Raw genomic sequence first — 18,891 nt, 5'->3', positions numbered from 1 at the left:
CATATGGTGCACTGCGGGAGGGTAGTAAATTTACTTAAGTACAGGGTGGAGATCACTTTTGCACTAGGCTGGGAGAAAGAGGGGCCCCAAATGGCTGGTTGATGTGTACAAGGAGGCCTTTTGGTAACATTCACATCAGAACTAACTTTGAACTAATGGTCTTATTTATATCTAGTGATGACCAAATTATAAACATGTCTAATGCGTACCTTGCCTTATATTATCCCCATGCTGTTTCACTGTGGTCTGGTGCAGATGAGACTATTTGTAGTGTCATTTTGATGTTTGGGATGTTGAATGAAAAAAAAAAAAAGGTATATATGATAAAAATGATATAGAATAAAGCAGTCTAATTGACTGATGTGACAAATATGCAAATTAAGTATATAATTGTAATTTCAAGATTATGCAAATCAAAATATTTAAAGAAATGATGACAGATAAACACAACATGTTTTTGTGTACATATATTTAGCTTCTTCATATGAATGTGCTGATTACAGTTGGCGCTGTCTTGTGTCAGCTGCATGTAGCCTGCCACCTGGAGGAGGAACTGTTATTCATTACCACCAGCTGCTTGAACAATTCTAGGAACAAGTTCTTACCCTTGTTTACATTAGGCACCAACATGGCAGTCTCCTTTCTGTTTCTAAATTATGCTTTCCTGGTTTGCAAAGAGTAAGAAAATAAATCATGATATTAGTGCTTTGGTTGGTAAAATGATTTTGCACCTGGAGGTGAGTGGATTTGGATGAAGCGTGGTGGAGAGCACATTTAGGGAGAACATCTTAATAAGCTTATTGGGGCACTGACCTGTTAATGTACAGTTCATGTGGATGTTAAATATGTTCGTGATATCTTGACCCCAAACAGGAGGAAAACAGGAGGAGATATCTCTGCTCATGGCAGTTGCATAGTTTTTTGAGGAGAATTTCATTTCAGACAATCAGTTTAAAGATAACAGGTGTTGTGTCAGTTTAGCTGAGGAAAGCAGTGTGAAATGACTTGTGTATAAGTTTATTTAATTAAATGTAGAATAACGTAATATGTTTCAATTTAAATAAAAATTATGTGTATTTGTATTCTTGTTAGCATTTCCCAGTTTTTGCGTATATTATTTGATAATTTATGTTTATGTTTGTCAATACATGTTTTATTGGTTTAATTTGCACATTTCAGAGACTGTTCTGAAGATCTTTTTTTTTTTTTTTTTTTTTTTTTTTTTTCCAAAAAAGTTTAGAGAAGCAATTGTCTTATGCTATGTTTAGAATAGAAGTAATCATTCTAGCAGGATCGCTCTATCTCAGCAGGATTCCTCGCAAAAGCCCTGTCAATGTAATCGGCTTTATTGTCTGGTACTCTGGCTAGCAGAGCAACATGATCAACATCACAAAGTTTCCTGACTTTACCCAAGTACTTTAAGTTACAAGGGGACATGCCAGACAATTAAGCTGATTATATTGACTGTGCTTTAGCATGAATCGCTGCTGAGATAGATTGATCCTGCTAGTACGATAACTTCTGTTCTAAACACAGCCTTGATGCCTGATATGGGAATGTTCCTTAATTTAAGAAAGCTATACTGCATTTATCCTGGTATAGCATTTCAACTATTTATCTCCTCTTACTCTCTTCATTGTGAAACTAGTCATGCAATATTTTATAGAATTGCTTCCACTGAATGATGGTTTTTTTAAAGATTTTAATCTTTAATAATTCACAACCGTGACATATGTAGCATTTCTTTTTGAGGTGCCTCATTTTTCATTTTGTGAATGACAGGTCATCATGAAGACATTTTTGTACTACATGGTTTAATTATGTGTTTTTCGTTTGCGTTCTGTACATATGAGGTCAAGGTTTTGACGTGATTGTTGCCATGATTGTGATCCCAGAATAGATCACATAGTGGCAGGTGCTTCCTGGTAATGAGCTCTACAGCAGATCTGTCACCAAATTAGCAATTTTGACAATAATTCAGTCAAGTTGAATAAACATGTTTATCTAGCCTAAGCTCGTCATATTTAGCTTTCTCTCCCAGTTGGTTTACGAGGACAATTGATGTTCTCCTATGCAAAGTTGGAAGATGGTACATCATCATGTATGAGTGACATCGTGATTTGGATTTTAATTTTGCTCTGCAACTGTGACTGATTAAGAAAATGAAAAGATAATTTTAGTTGGCATAAGTGCACAAATCATTTGGAACAGTTAATCTGAGATATTTTGAAAGAATACAATTTCATATGCTGACATAGTTTTGGCTCTCCTTTCATTAGCTATGCAGTCAATACTGCAATTGACATGCATTATTTATTTGTGACTAAAACCAAAATCAAGTTCAAGTGCAGAAGGGGTAATGAACTTCATGATATGATTTTTATAACTTGTCCCCTAAGGCACAATGAAAACTTCACCTCCTTCATGAAAACCAAATACAGACACGATTTCAAGATCATATTGTAAAATCTTTGTCTCTCTGAATTGATGCATTACCATATCAATAAATAAGTTGAAATGTTTGAGACATGACGTCTATTTTATGAAGACGGTCTTAAAAGTAAATTTATTTTTACACAAAGAAATTGCTCTCATTGCTTCACTAAAAGTCATATCAAGATGATATAGATTGTTATAGTTTATATTTAATTGAATAATGTTGTGAATTTTTTTTTTTTTTTTTTTTTTTTGAAAGGTCAGTTCTTAAAATTATTCACTTGGGGAGCAAAATACTTTTTTCTGTTGACTTTTTGTTATAAATAAACCATAAAATGCATCTGTAAAGCACTTGGCACATCCAAAAAATTGGTTACGTCTTTTAATCCACTTTTGTGTACACAGTTAAACATGAACAAAACTCTTGATCTTTTGCAGTTTTATCAAACAACTTGCTAGTAAAAATTGGTGTTAACTTTAAGACCAACATTTTGAGTCCACTTTGACCTAAGAAAAATAATTAGTATTCGACTTTAATGAAGTCTTGTGTCTCTTTTATTATAAGTGGAAAAAATGGTTGATGTTTTAGATCAATGGTAACTTTATTTCATTGGTTTTCCATATATTTATCCTGAATTTGAAATAAGTTTGTTCTTTAAGCCTAACCTATGGTCTAAACTTCTATTGTGAAACCTGTCTGGTTTGGATAGGTTACTGGGCATCAGAGTCATGGGATTAAACATGGGTAACCTGCATTACACAGTCAATTAACTGTAAATGGGACCACTTAGTAGGCATCCCTTATCTTAATTGGATGATTGGCTGTTTAAAGAGGTAGCTGGGCCAGACACATGAACTGGCTTGATACATTGTGGCTTGCCTGAATGCTTATTCTGACCATACCAGTTTAAAGCAAAGCCACAGGCAGGTAATATTACATGAACCAAAATGTCAGGTTGAGATATATTGTTTCTTGTGTTAATAATCGGGCCTGTTGTAACATGAAAATCTGACTCTCGGAGTAAAAATTTCATAATGAAAATCACACTCCACCCTACAATATTTCATAATCTTTATTTTATTTGAGTATATGACTTATATCTTATAGTATGCTAAATGGAGGATATTATGGCACATTTTGTTAGTTTGCAGGTGAAAAATTACATGAGAAAATAAGAAATTAGAAATGTGTATTTTACCACCTAGTGACTCCCTGTGAAAAAGCAATTTATTTGATATTTAATGATCATTTTAACACAAAATTTTGTTTGTATGTGTGGGTGGGTGGGGGTGGGGGAGTCGGATTTTCAGTATGAAAATCCAACTCCCCAGTCATGGTACACTGTGTCTTACCTATTTCAACAGGGGTAGGTCTTTTATGGAAAAGGTACAAAATATCTAAGTTTTGCCTTTTTTGTACTTTTTTATACAATTAGTTTAATGTGAATTAATTTAAAGAAAAATTAATAATGGACATCAGTTTACTAATATTCATCCCCATAAATCCAAGTAATATGTGAAAATGTGATTGACAAAATGGTATATTATACACATGAACTTTTTTCCCCAGAATCATGACTTTCATAGATATACAATTCAATTCTAATGGGACTAAGGAAGCCCCAGATCCTCGGGCAGTTATGTGTTTTGTCCAGTGATAAATGCTCAGAGATTTTTTTTTTAAACCTAGGCTCACGTCTGATTATAATACTAGCCAAGATGACTTTGTTGACAGTTCCTCTCTCCATTTTCAGCCGACACACACACACACACACACACACACACACACACACACACACACACACACACACACACACACCTTGATGGTTCATTTTATTTATTTATTTTGTAATGTTTATGTAAAAAATTAAGTTAATGGTTGCATAAGTTGAATAAAAGAAACACATAGGTGCCATATGGTACATGATTTTAATTCTTAAGGTTCTGGACCTAAAGTGTAAAGATAAGTCTCTGTTTTGATGGACAGTTGCTAGGGTAATGTAACAAATAAAGCTTTCCCTATTGATCCAGTCTAGACTATGCGTCATTTGTGTACTCTCTAAGTTGCCCGGAAATGCTGCCAGTAAGTTGAAGTTCACACACCTGGAGATATGCAATTGTTTTCTAGGTACCTGCACTTATTTCACTGTCTTGATATATGAAAAGATGGTCAAATGCCTATATTTTGAAAAATTATGAATTCACCCTAAGGCAAACATCAGACAGATTGCGTATCAAATGAAGGCATTTAATTTTTTTTTAGTATTTTTACTTTTCTGTTTTATGCCACTGAAGATACTGAGAGGTTTGGATGGTTGAAAATGCATTGTTGTATTCCAACTGTATAGCCTGGGGTATTGTTGGAGGGTGAAGCCAACAGAAGTTTTTTATGCTAACTAACCTTGCAGAAACTTAATTTTTCTTGTTAGTTTGGATGGATAGCAAGAACCACCCCTCTGGGTTCCTTAGTAAATAAATAAATAAATTTAAAAAAAATTCTTTTATAAATTATCCATTTCTTGCTTGAGCTGCAGCCTTTTTAGACTCTGGCTTCCACAGGGATAAACTTTGTGGTCTGTCAGTCAAACTGGGGTGAATACTTGCAGAAAATATATAATATCTAAAATATTGTTGGCAGAAAAAAATAATTTCATCTGTGTGTGGTATTTGAAATAATTTTGAAAAAATAATTAAAAGTCTATGGTATCTGTTGTTATTTGCAAACAAAGAAAATAAGTAGAAGAATACCTATTTTTGCCTATTTTCATGCTCAAATTTTCTTGGTGCGGTATTTTGTGACTATATGCAGGGCAAGGGAAGACGGGAATTTCTATGGAAACCATTCTTCACATTTGGAAGAAGCTCACTCAAATATTATATATTCCTGTTTTTGCAATTTGATTTTATCTGTTAGATGACACGTTCAGCATCGGCTGAAGGTAACAGTTATCTAAGAAAACATGACTACCTTCAGCTGGAACGAAACAGTAAGGATGTCTGAATCTAATCAGATAAGTGGATAGGTGTCCATTTGCACTATGCTTGGAACAAATTAACAGTGTTTACCGTGACCATGCCAAATGTTAACTGTTTCCGTGAATAATTCTTTGGATAACAAATATCGTTTCCTTGCCATATAATTATGCAAGATTAAGAAATAAAATAATAAATAAATAAACAAATGACTGAATGAATAAGATAAAAATATAAGAAATAAAAATTGATCTGTTTTATACTTGTTGTTTATGTACTCTTTCAGGAGTAATATTGACAATCAGTGATAAAATATATGAATAAATTTTAAGAATGTATAAAAATACCCTGAGGGTGTTGAAGTGGAAACGGTGCAGACACCATACCAGTTTGATAACAGGTCATGCTGCAGAAAGTGCACCGTGTGCCTGGAGGTTTATGGCGGCTAGAAATGTGTGGTGTTAACAATATGACCTGAACAACATAATTGGATATATTATTTTGAAATGTGCAATGAGGAAGTTGGCGTATGATGTTCAGGATGTAAAGACAAAAGACTGATTTTACAAAAAAAAAAAAGTTGGAATTATGATTGGTTAGACTATTTCCTTAAAATAAGTTATGATGACTTATTATAGTTATTGGGCATTGAAGCATTTACATTGTGATAAGTGTCTTAAAAGTTTGATGGTCTGCAGAAAGATACACATGACATAAAAGATGAACAATGAATGAAAAATAAATGAAAATTTGATCAAATCAGTTTAAAGGAACATTTCCCACCAGTTGTTTGGTAGCTGTCTTTTTGATATTTCATATCAGTCTTATTGGAATAGTGTTTATATGATGACAGGTGCTTGTATGTATTTTTGTTCATTGGTTGGCTTTATGAAAAGGCTTCACAGTCTTTCCTCTTAGACTCTGGTATGTATGACTAGTACAAAATAGAGCTGGCTTCTGTCATCTAAGTAAACCACCAGACCTGTTAAAACAAGCCAGGGACATTTTTGAAAAGAAAAAAAGGAGGGGGATGTCACAAATGCCTTCGCCACATACATAAGAAGCCAAGCAAGCTTTAAATTAAGACTGTGTTGATTGCAAAAATCCAGTTTTATGTGCCCCATTTGATAGTCAGAGGGCCCCAAGTCGGCACTCAGACTTCAATAGTCTGGCTGACCTTGTGAGGTCAAACCTAATCTGTTTACAGAGCCGAGGTCAGCAGACAGACGCAGATCAATATACAGCTCATTATCCAACCAGCCTCAGGGGCACCTGTTCATTATTTTAGATCCAAGACATGGATGCCCTGCCCAGAGATACTCATGGTCATGGCCCTGAAGATCTTAGAGGGATGGTTTAGCATGGTGTATTGATTTCCTATTCCCTTGTTCAGTGACCTGGGTCTGCCTGGGTAGTAGTGTGCCAGGGTCTAGCAGGGAGGATGTATATAACACAGCCAGGTTGAAGAGTGAAGCAGAGCAACTTGCACAAAACACATACACACACACTCATGACAACCTGTCTTGACTGTATTGATTTAGTGTGACACAGACCTTAATTTTTTAAATGTGGAAGTAACATCTGGCAGGAAAACCAAGGATACAAAAGCAAGGGGGTCGGGGGGGGGGAGGTGGTAGGGTTTGTTTTAAAAAAAAAATCGGTGTCATTAAATGAATTCAAATGATATTATATGTATGATCTCATACTTTTTACAAGTTTGTCATTGATTATGTTGATCTTTATCTGATTGGGTATATTACAATGGGAAGGTCTTTCTCCTGACCATAAACTATAAAGACTACAGGTTCAGGTTCTCCTTTTGTTTCTCTCTTTTAAACTTATACTTGCCCCTGCTGTCTGTCTTTTTAGCTTATACCACCATGAGCAAAGAATATCCTGCAAACAGTTGCAGAATGATGGAAATGTTATGTTTCGTACTGAAAGATGGGTATAATGTAGTTGGGGGATGCCTCAGGTGAAGGTTAGACTTATTCCTGTTCAGGGCATTCGAAACCAAAATTTGGTCCTAAAGGAACACATTGTAGGTCTTTGAGCCCAGGTCTGCTGTGCAGCATGATTTTACTACCCCAAAGGTCCAAGTCTGTGCAGGCCAAAAATTCCAAGAGGTTGGTGACATTTTGTCCCTGCGACATTTTCCTCATTTGTGTGGTTTAAAATCACTGAAGTTTTTAGAAGTGGTAATAGAAATAAGTATATTGTGTAGAACCATCAACCAGTCATGATGTCCACATTCAGGGCGTTCAACATGTTAAGTTTTCCCATATTTTTGGTCTGCCTGCCTGCAGTCCTATCTCTTCAGCCATCCAGACAGTGACCTATTTCTACAGGCTGAGAGGTCAGCTCCTTAGTATTCAGGTCATTCACGGCAGTCTGAGGCTCTCAGGCTCGCTTTTGTTCACCAAACAGGGCGCTGACTGGCAGGTAGGGGATGCAAACAACGAGTAAAGAGAGAGGGGACAAAACAACCATTTTCAATCCTAGAACCTGGGTATTCAAATAGATATAGGAGCCCTGGGTGGGAATAATTGGCACATGCTAATGGATGGGAGAGTCACTGATATATGAGAGCTTGAATACGACAGGGAAACTGAATTGTGAAAAGGGTAGATGGGGTCATGCATAAGGATTTGAGATTTATTATTAGCAGGAATATTGAATATTAATTTTTTTCTTTGTCATTCTTTGTCATTGGTGTTAAGTCTAGCCACTGCTGGATTTGTATAAAGTGCCAACATTGGATGTTTATCATTTTTGTTTTTTTTTTTTTAGTTCCTGATTTTTTGTCTTGTAATATTTAGTTTAAGCCTTGACCTCTGCTGCAAACTTAATCTACACAATACAGGAGCATTGTATTATTTTTCATTTTATTGTTTTTTTTTCTGTCCTAGTTATTTTAAAGCATTAAAGTAATGGCCGACGTTGGTACTGAGACTGGCTGTTGCATACGCGGTAATTTGAATTCTAACGGACATGCGTCTAAGAGTTTAACCTCCGGGTCAATATATCTTCTTTCCACACAAGGGTGACTGAGGAGAGAACATGCGGATCTTTTGTGTAAGGATTAAAGATCTCTAGGAGGTTTTTTAAAGGCATGAAAACCAGCTCTTTCATGAAGATGAGTCCAAAGGCAGTGTCTATGTGGGTTCCTTTCCTGGCGATCCCCCTGTGAAGTTAGGTTGATTATGTGGCCAGTGGTAGCGGACATGGTGGAATCACGTGGTTCCAGACACATTCATATTCCATGTGGTGGCGGCAGCACTGCTTACAAGCCAACCTCTTCCTCCACACTAGACGGAACACTTGCCATGATGGACGGACATGCGGACAGCGCTGATGATAGTACCGACCCTGTGAAGAGGAGGTTCTTTGTGAGGAACTTGGACATGTTCTTGCTGTCTTACTTCTAGCTCGACTGGCCTTTGTGTTTTGTTGAACAGTACTTCCTAGAAATCCTGTATAAGGAAAAGGAGTCCATGATATCCTGGACTAGGATCTTGAGGGCTAGTAGAGCACAGACATGCTGTATAGAGCTGCTCGCCTGAGGAATGAAGTGGAAGAGAATGGAGAGCTTTTTATTTGGCAGCTTGAAGTAGACATCAGGTACGTGACTGTGCTTATCTGACATCCTGCAATGTTGATATGAAATGAAGCAGTTAGAAGGTCAACCATTTATTATGTCTGGCATAGTAAGTGGAGACACTGGGGGGCTCATAGGGGGAAAGAACTGGCGTGAGGCGGGAAAATGGATTTGGGCGTTGTCTGCATTTTCTGTTTAACAAAATGGCGTCGTGTCTGAATCTCTAAACCGCGCGCACAGGTTACGCGCCCAGCACATGCATCTTAAATGTTTCTTATGTCTTTTTACCTTTTCTTTGCTATCATTTGTTTATTTTTGATTCACTTTGCTCTTGGCCATTACATCTTAGCTAATTATAATTGATATGATAATTCTCAGCCAGTATTATGTTGTACAAATGTTTCGGGATGGTTGGAAGAGTGTAGACTGAAGTAGCAGTGGTATGGAACTCTCTGTGAATAAATTAACAGACATGCATGGAAAAGGGACTACTTTTTAAGAGTTTGAGTCAGCTTAGAACCATGCTGCGCGCATAACAAGTTAGGTCATAAAGTTGTGCAGAGGCAGGTCATGAGAACCCTACCCTTTGGCCCCCTTGGAAAAGGGAGGTGAGCATGCATGCTTTTTTTTTCTTATTCGAAAGTGTGGTTTGTTTGTGCATATCCAGAAAATAGAACTGAATTGTGTGGTAAATGGTGAGAATAGATGAACAGAAGTATAAAAGATGTTGATCATTATGAAATGGCAAGTTGATCAGGGTGGCGTGATCCAGGCCTACGTACCGTCGCGTAGGAATCTGCCTACATGCAGTGTCATGTATATTTAAGCAGGAATATATTAACAGAAATACGTATATTTATTATTTTATCAATTATGTATACAGGCTTACATTGACAGTAACTTATCGAAGGTTTGCATTATTTCAAATGTCAGAGGTTTAAAAGTGAGTCACTTGTTTTTTCCGACGTGTTTATGCCAGACATGGCCTGCGTGCAACATGCATTACGGCGTGCGCATGCGTCGTCCGGTAACCCAGACATCTTCATGATAGCTGAAAAAGGAGGTTAGACTCTTACCACTGCATAACCGAATCTATTCAAACATTTTAAATGTAGCTTTGCGAATGCGCACTCGTCTGTCTGCGCATTCACGTGTTCACATGTACATGAAATGATCCTGACCGTTGTAAGTTTAAGTACATGCTACTTTCTTCAAGGTCATAATGGGTTTTACATAAGGGATTTAAAGAAATAGGAAACTAGGAGTTTTAATAAAAAGGTTTTTTTTATTATTGAAGAGAAGGATTTATTCCTCATTCTTTTTAGGGAATGTATGTTAATGATCCAATGTGCTTTCGCAGTTATTGTTTTCTGTATGTGAATGTGACACATAAGCATGAAAAATGTACACAATCTGATACTGGATTTTTAGCTGAAATTATTAATTTGTAACTTGCTTGGAATTAAAACAACCTTTATATGGAAATAATAAATGTACCTTTTTATATTTTTTATTGGGAATGAGAGGAAAAAAATTAAAAAAAAAAAAGAAAAAGGATCTCTTTTTTTAATGCCTTATCAATGCCTTATGTGCTGGAGTAGATAAAAAAATATTTACCTCTTCTGCCCAGTAATTTTTGTTGGGTTTCATTCTGTAATTAATAAAGTTAGTATATCTGTTTATGCAGAAAATATAGATTCAAAGCAAAATCCATATTGAAGAAAGCTATTAATAATTTCAATATTGAGCAGATCAATAAGACTGCTTTGGCAAATGATTTATATGGAAACAAAGAATGAGAAAAGAGCAAAGGCTCATTATGCTAAGAATGAAATTGGAAATGGAGAGGTAAATGCAAGTTAAAATGAGAAGGCCTGTGCTGCTCACAATAAAAAAATAATTGCATTATTTTTGATATGATTATCAACTTTTGTTGAAATAAAACAAATGCTGTTACATATTATTCAGCATAAAATAAATCATGCAATGTATGTACAGCTTTAAAATTGCACTCAAGAAAGAAAAAAAAGAGAAGTATGCTGTATTTTTTTTAAGTTGCATATTTTGTGAAGACCAGACCATGCCTTTTTAGGGTGGTGGTGGGCAAATTTTATAATATGCGTGATTTTCTAAAAAATAGGCTTTTCTACTAATTCAGTTTTGTTAAAACTCTAGAGTTTATGCTCTTATTTATAACTGTTGCCAAAACGTTAATATTATAACTATCGCCAAAACTTTAATATTATTGCTGAGTGTAATTATTAGCATTTATATAGCTGATTGGTTTATTTATTTCATTATCTAAGTAAAAAAAAAAAAAAAAAAACTAATTTGAAATATGTATAGTTAGGTTGTAATATTTATGTTTAATTGCCTATGCGCCTTTGCATAGAAGTAAATCTTCATTAAAAATTGTAAATACTCTAGGCAGTTTAGATTAAAATATAAATACCGGGCTAATTTAGTTTTGGTGACAACATTGGTCTGTAATATAGTTAGAAATATAATCAAATGTATTCTTAGTACAATTTGTGAGCTTTGGATTGTGATAAAATACTTAAAAAGTTTGAATGAAAGGTGCTTTTAATCATTAACTGAGGTAACAAAATATCTAAACGGAATATAAACATGAAATATTTGTACCCATTCAGGCATCTGTACAATTTTGCAATTTCTTGAATGTATGTCTTGAATATATAGAGCACTTTTCTTCTTTTATTGAATTTATGCTAATTAAATAGAATATTATCTGCATTATTTGATGCAAGACTTCTTTTAGCACTTTCAAAAATATAGCCTTCGATAGAATTTAAATAAACTGGTGATTTTATATATTACAACATTTAAATGGGATACCCCTCAACATTTTATCTAGATGATTAACATTTTAAGAGAACCAGTTTTATTTTTGCGTATTGCTGATTTGCAAGGGGAAGTGTGTGTGTGTCTGTGTGAGTGTGTGTGTGTGTGTGTGTGTGTGTGTGTGTGTGTGTGCGAGAGAGAGAGAGAGAGAGAGAGAGAGAGAGAGAGAGAGAGAGAGAGAGAGAGAAAACGTTAGCAGTATCCTGTCTGGGGTTTTCATGCAAAATCAGATTTCCAGAAAAAAAAAAATCCACCCATGAATAATTGCTTGACCCACCCCTATACTTAGATTAAATATTTTATAACCATTTTTAATTTAAAAACAATACTTCTTAAAGACTGGCTAGCCACTTCCAGTGCCATACCTTACTAAACATTGTATGGAAATAACAACAACAGGTACCTTTATTTGTTTTATTGTTTTTCATGTCTAAATTGGTAGCTTTGCAGGATATAGAGACATACAAGATGTGGATAGTGTACCTTTAAAGTATTTTGTATTTCTGTTAAAAAAATGTAAAAAAAAAGTCATTAAGCTTCTGTTAATGTCTGTTGTAGTCGAGTTAAAACTACTAGTAGTGGTGCAATAGTCCCCTGACCTGCTAGTTTGTGTTGCCTTGGCAATAGGGCTGACATTGTGGTAGTATATTGCATGATATTAAGTGCAATAGCATAAGGAGCATGTGTGCTGCGACTACAACCTGGAGACAACCAGGGCTCCCACTGGCATGCACCTCATATGTCAATTGCTAGGAAATAACCTACATTTGGCTGAACTCAAATATGGCATGTTCACTATCTCATTAACTGCTACATACTATTGCAGTCAAATTGGTGGGAAAATATTTTGTTGAAAATTGATAGTCAAACTTATATGAAAATATTCTTTGGGTAAAGTTATAGATAGTAACCAGGAATCAATGCCCAAGTAAATTGAATTATTCACTCTGAAGAAAAGAACATATTGTACATAAAAGAATAGATATGACAGATTTTGAACCCCTTTGCAACTTTAGAGAACTGTGCTTGAATACTAATACTACTTCTGCAGCTTTCCTATACAACCTAATACCTCAGATATATATGTGTGTGATGTAAGCTAGATGGCTGAGATTTGTTTCTGTGACATTTGAGACAGACATATCTGACAAGTAAATTTGAAAGACAGGCAGGTAAGCAGGCAGACATACAGACAGACAAAAAGAGGGACACTATAATAAGGTTACTGAACACAAGCTACTAAAATTCCCTACTGTTCTTATCTTATGGCCAATGTGACTAACATCGGTAGAAAAATGCTTGTGTTCAAGAACTTTGTTATTGTATGATCAAACCACCAAGCTAATGAACATTTTGCTCAAAAAGAGAGAGACAATTGGAGATGGGTAAAGAGATGGACAAACAGACTGGCAGATAGACCAACTCAACCTGACAATCAGACAAAGAATAAAGAGTATATTAGTTATAAATTTTGCATGATCTGTAAACATTAGTTATATTAACACTGATGAGAGCTGTGACAATGGTTATGAATTTGCTTATTTTGTTGTATGGCTAAAACAGAATGCTGTGTGGATGTAGTCAGTTTTGCAACTTGAAACCATAAATTTGTTACCTGAATACAAAGGTGATTAGCAACCTGGTGAGTTCATTATTTGCTTATTTGCAGTATGTGTATGCCATAATGAGTATACTGGTGGGTTCACTAGAAGGAGTGAGATGTAGTTTTGTGTATGCCTTGTCTGTGACATGAACCAGTACACATTGCCATTTACCTGGGCTGAGGTTAAAGTCACTGCTGTCATTTACAGTCCAGACTGGCCACAGCCTGGCCATATTGCAGCTGTCAGTCACTTTCACACCTGTGACATAATAGCACCTGCCCCTTTTAACTGCCTTGTAATCAAGTCATTTGTAAGTACTGATGATATGCCATTAAGCCACAAGTGTCCTCTCACATTGACCACAGCCAGGCTTGTGGTCATGCTTGGTGGGAGGCAATGAGCGAGTGACAGTTGTTCAGGTTCTGGGCTTTGAATTTGATTGATGCAAACCCCTAGAGGCACACTGCTTCTTTTTTGACTTTTTTCCATAAACACATATGGCAACAAAAAAAAAAAAAATAATAATAATAATTAAAAAATACCCTCTCTCTCTCTCTTCATTTCCATCTACAAACCAGTAGCCACAGTACATTGTGTAACTGATGTAATCTGACCCTTGATAGCAGACAGTGTTATATCATGGCAGCATGGGCTGTCCAAACTATGGTGTAAGCCACTTGAAGTGGTCTGCTAAACACAAGAGAGGACTCACACAGTTCATTTCAAACCCTTTCTATTGATTTTATGGGAAAACAAAAGAAAGACATAATAATGACTGTTTCCAGGTCAAGCTCAAAATTATGTTTAATTATATCTTAAAAAGATACCCAACTGTCATCTTGATTGTGGTATTTGGTTATGCAATCAATACACTGGCAGTGGTCAGACATAGGGTGCTTGGTCAAAATTTGTAGCCTGCCAAGGCCTAAATTATATCTAAAAAGTGTGATAAGCATCTTTAGAGCTGAAATAAGCCCCTGAATACCCCTGGTCACTGTGTTCATCTCTCAATAACTTATTCCATTGATCAGTAGAGGACTTTTGATGTACACTTCTCCAAATGTGAAAATTAGTACCTTTCATTATTCATTTTCTATGCCCCTTACAGATTGTCAGATGACTATGGTAAAAATTGAACTTTATGTTATGTTTTGTAAAACAACTGAGAATTTTATCATCTTATTCATTTCTGATGGAAAATTAAAGACTTGGATATGTTATCCATAGCTGGGAAATAAATAGATGTTAACAAGCTAAAACCATGTTGCCAATGTCAGCACCTTATTTCAAAGCCTGTCCCTGATACTTTCCCCCTGAGTCTGTATCCTTTCCTGTGCCATTGATTTCTTATGTACATAACTGACAGTGAATTTGGCATTAATGACTCTAAAGCCAGACAGTGCAATTATTGTCAGAGGACCACAAGGTTAAATGTAGGACTCTGCACCACTGTCATAAAGATCAGACTTGCTATACCAATAATATGATTTTCACCTAGGTAGTGAAGCAGCCTCACACACATACTAATCCTATGGTTTTATTTAGTGAATAAAAATCATTGATCAAATTACCTCTTAATCAACTACAAAAGCACTCTGAGATCGCCAAGGACTTTATGGTAAAGAATTATAGCCAATTGACATCGCATGTGCTTAGAAGTTTAGACCTGTTTTGCTAAGTCAAAAATCGTGTATGAGTAAGCCCATTGGAGTTTGACAATTTAATGGACTAACAGAGATGAGATAGTTGCTTCCTGCATGGAGCAATTAGTAAAGTGGTTGATTTGATAGCGGTGAATTGGATCAATTGTCATATGGAGGTACAGTCCATAGGTATGATTGTGCTATTTTTGATTGTTTCTGAAATGATTGTGACTGGTCTTTTCACTCTTGCTGAGTTTGACCTTGCCCTTTCACGGGAGACAGTCAGGGGAATTGGGTTGGGTTAGTATGAATTGTGGGGGGAGGGGGCGGGGTTAGAGTTTTCCTCTGTTGTTCCAGAGAAGAAAATAGTAAACATGATGTTTTCTCTTACATTCCGAGTCTCAGAGAGTCATGTTAGTAGTTATTTTAGCCTGATGAAAAATAAAGCTTTAAGTTCAGAAGATTACCAATTGAGATTTTAAAGATAATTTCATTGTGTGTTGAGGGCATTTTTTTTTTGCACTACTCACTTTGTAATAAATCACGAGAACTTTTTTTAACTGTCAAATTTAGAATATGCTTTTGTGTTGTATTCTGTGGTTGCTAGTGTTATTTTATGAATGTAGAGGGCAGCACCTTACAGTAGTTTCAAAACTTACTTCAGTGGCAACATTTTTGGTTATTATTCTGACCTGGTTATAATTTTTTTTCAGTTATTTACCTTTACAATATATTTTTTAACATAAACTTTTCATCAGACAGTAGTATTCATTTTGTTTGGGATTGCTCATTTGCTTGAGCCTTTTGAAAAGATAGAGAAAATACAAGAATGAAGTATGATATCAAATTGAGTTGTTTATATCTTATTTTAATGATTGCTTTTATTGTTGCTATCAGTAAGGCATAATTCAAGATTTTTATTGTAAAATAAGACATTTTGCTTATTCTTGGCACAAGAAACTAATTTCATTCAGGTTGTAGTCACCTTTTTCTTTTAATATCATTAGCTTATTGAAATGCATATCTGAAGAACAACTTTTGAACATAATTTAGTCCAGATGGCACCAGTGTTAGAGATTGCGTTTTTAATTTTTCTGATGTTTATTTATTTATTTATTTAAACTTTGGTATCAAGTAAAAAAGTGTCTAGAACGGCTAGCTGAAGTGGTCTTGGTGCAAAGGTGTAGTGATCATAGGTTGAATTTTTACACCTAGATGAATTGAAAAATCATTGGTGTGCAGGGAACAGAAATATGCTGAGTGTAATTTGGAAGATCACCATTTACCACATTGACTTGCTATCAGTCTAGTTGAGGGTGAGCCCTGTTGAGGCCACTGAATTAAACTTCTGGAATTTCCCAGTGCAGCCAGTCTCATTTATTGATGTTTTTTTTTTTCTGAATCCATCTTCTGTGTTTCCTGGAGAAAAAAAGAGAACCTGTAATCCTGGAAACTGGGCTTTTGCCAGTGGAAAGGCAGGTCTAACTCTAAAACTTGATCTGGTGGGGAATTATTGGGATGAATAATGGATAATCAGTAAAAGTAGGTGTGAAACAATCATTAGATCTGTCTAGACTGCAGTCCTCAGAAAATTCTGGGTGCAGATTCATGTACACAGATTATGTTAATAAATGCCTCATAAAACTGATCTATTCATTTCAGTTTTTTAATTGTTATGGTGTGAATATTTGTTCATTTCTTTATGTTCAATTTTGAGGTAATTGTGATGTTCATTAATGGTTTTATAGGCTTTGTGTTTGACTGAAAAAAAAAATCAACTAAAATGCATGAAAATTGGAAAAGTATTGTATACAAAATAAAAGGAAGAAGTTTGTTATTATATTAATAAAAAATCTGTGATTTAAATATCCTTCAGTGGCTTCACATTTTCAGGTTTTGAAACGTAATTTTAGGTCAGCAGCTTCAGATGTGAAAATTATAGGCAAAGGTTATTTTATTTTTTTTTTTAACAAAATCAATTTTGCAATGTTTTTAAGTTTTTTTTTTTTTTAAGTTTTACTACAATTGTATGCTAGTCCTATTAGTTAAAAGATAGATGGTGTGCCGTCTATGGACTAAGTTCTTATTATTTCATTGATTTATATATATTTTTTCAGTGGTCTGATTTAAATGATCATAGAATTAATTCCTTGGGTAAACATAGCTCATGAAAAAGGATATGATAAAAATGAAGCAGTGCCCCTATTAAACTTTAAAAATTATTTATATAATCGGAACCACAGTGGAATTTAAGAAAATGAGGCTCAAATGGCCTCATTTTTCCCCTGTATTATGTATCAGTGATTTGAAAAGTGCTATTTTTTATAGTGGTTTAAATTTTGGTGAAATATTTAAGTTAACAGAGAAAGAGTTAAAAGTGGTTATTAGAATATCTGTCACGTTTCTTTTTTTTTCCCCTACAATACAAATAGAAAATTTGTTGAAAGTGAATATAGGAGGAAATGTAATAAAACATAATGCTCGAGATTTAAGACATCTTCACTAGCCTACGACCGTTAGTGTGCGCACGCACATGCATACATTAACCTTGTACATCTGCCCATATTTGGAAAACACGCCACTGCAGCAAATTATAATTTATTCAACAAAAAAAAATAAAATAAAATAAAAAAATAATTATAATAAAATAAGAAATAAAGAAAGAGGGTGAGAAAAAATGGCTTTTAAAATGAATAGTGCAAAGTTTTCCACCAATGAGCAGGGGACAAAAGAGAATAGAAATCCCAGTGACTGGGTCTCAAGCTGTTGAAGAAAGTAGTCCAAGATGCGCATGCGCGCATGCATACAATTATCCTTATACAGTCGCTGCCTGCAAACGGTTGCATTTGAATGCCAGGCCTGGTGCATAGAGGGAGAGAAATGTCTGGGTCTGCGGCTGTCATGACAACAAGCATATAAATACTAAGGTAAAGCATGCACTTACTGTTCTTAAATCTTTGTGATAGGAGTAGAGGTGAAAACTCGGAGGTGTAAGCTATTTTAAATTTTAATTGTTACTCAGTGAGCCGTGGCCCTTGGTGTTGTCACTCTTGGATTAAATATACATGGTTTTAAGTACACCATGGTGTACATGATAGATGGGAAATGTGGTTTATGGCTTGTGCTCTGAACACGGTTATGACTATAAGAATAGCAAGGTTATGAAGTCAAATGTAATCATAGTGCTTTTTTATCTGGAGGACTGTTTTGTCTGGCATGTTGGAGGAAACGAGGTCAAATTTAAACTGGAATGCAGTCAGTTCTAATGTAACCGTTACATCAGCTTGGCTCATGCTATAGGGTATATTGTGACTCGGGAATGTTATTCAAGGGTGATGTAAAAAGAATAGAAACATTTGATTGTCCTGACGATTGCCAAAGATGTGGCATTTTTGTATGAGTAGATAGTGGTAGTTGGCATGAGAGATAGGTAAACTGTCTTGTCTTATGTTAAGATGTTTAAAAGCAGGTTGCGCACTGGTCTGTCTGCACACGTAGGGGTTGCATTAATATGTAATGTGCAAGAGGGCAATGTTAGCGTTTTGCATACAGCGCATGCGCGCATGATTTTGTTTAAATGAGAATTGAAAGAAGTTTTGGGGTGTGCTGCCAACTGGCCATCCTTTGGTGATTTAGCACTAAAGACGAGCAATAGATTGTCCAGCCTGGTTCAAGTGGATGGAAATCAAGTCTAGTGGATCATTTTTTTCTGACATCATGCCATGCACCAGAATAATATGGTTGAGTACTTGTATGCTTCTCTTATAGAGGTTTC

General features: G+C 35.3%; 1 long non-coding RNA gene across 7 annotated transcripts in view; it reads left to right on the top strand.

The window, feature by feature from the left end:
* The window catches only part of LOC147760814 (uncharacterized), a 98,482-nt gene that overhangs the window by 38,920 nt on the left and 40,671 nt on the right, over positions 1-18,891 (top strand). Inside the window, exon 1 of one of the 7 annotated variants that reach the window (XR_015335350.1) lies at positions 13,985-15,416. The exons of 5 other annotated variants lie outside the window; for them this stretch is intronic. This is a non-coding gene — a long non-coding RNA (uncharacterized LOC147760814). Of the gene's footprint in view, positions 1-13,984; positions 15,417-18,891 lie in introns of those variants that run through there. One more of the 7 variants, XR_015335349.1, reaches the window with a different exon arrangement.

The sequence above is a fragment of the Lingula anatina genome, chromosome 7 (assembly GCF_051362555.1).
Source record: "Lingula anatina isolate TDL-2025a chromosome 7, LinAna3.0, whole genome shotgun sequence".
NCBI classification, from domain to species: Eukaryota; Metazoa; Brachiopoda; class Lingulata; order Lingulida; family Lingulidae; genus Lingula; species Lingula anatina.
This window is presented reverse-complemented; position numbering and strand designations above follow the sequence as displayed.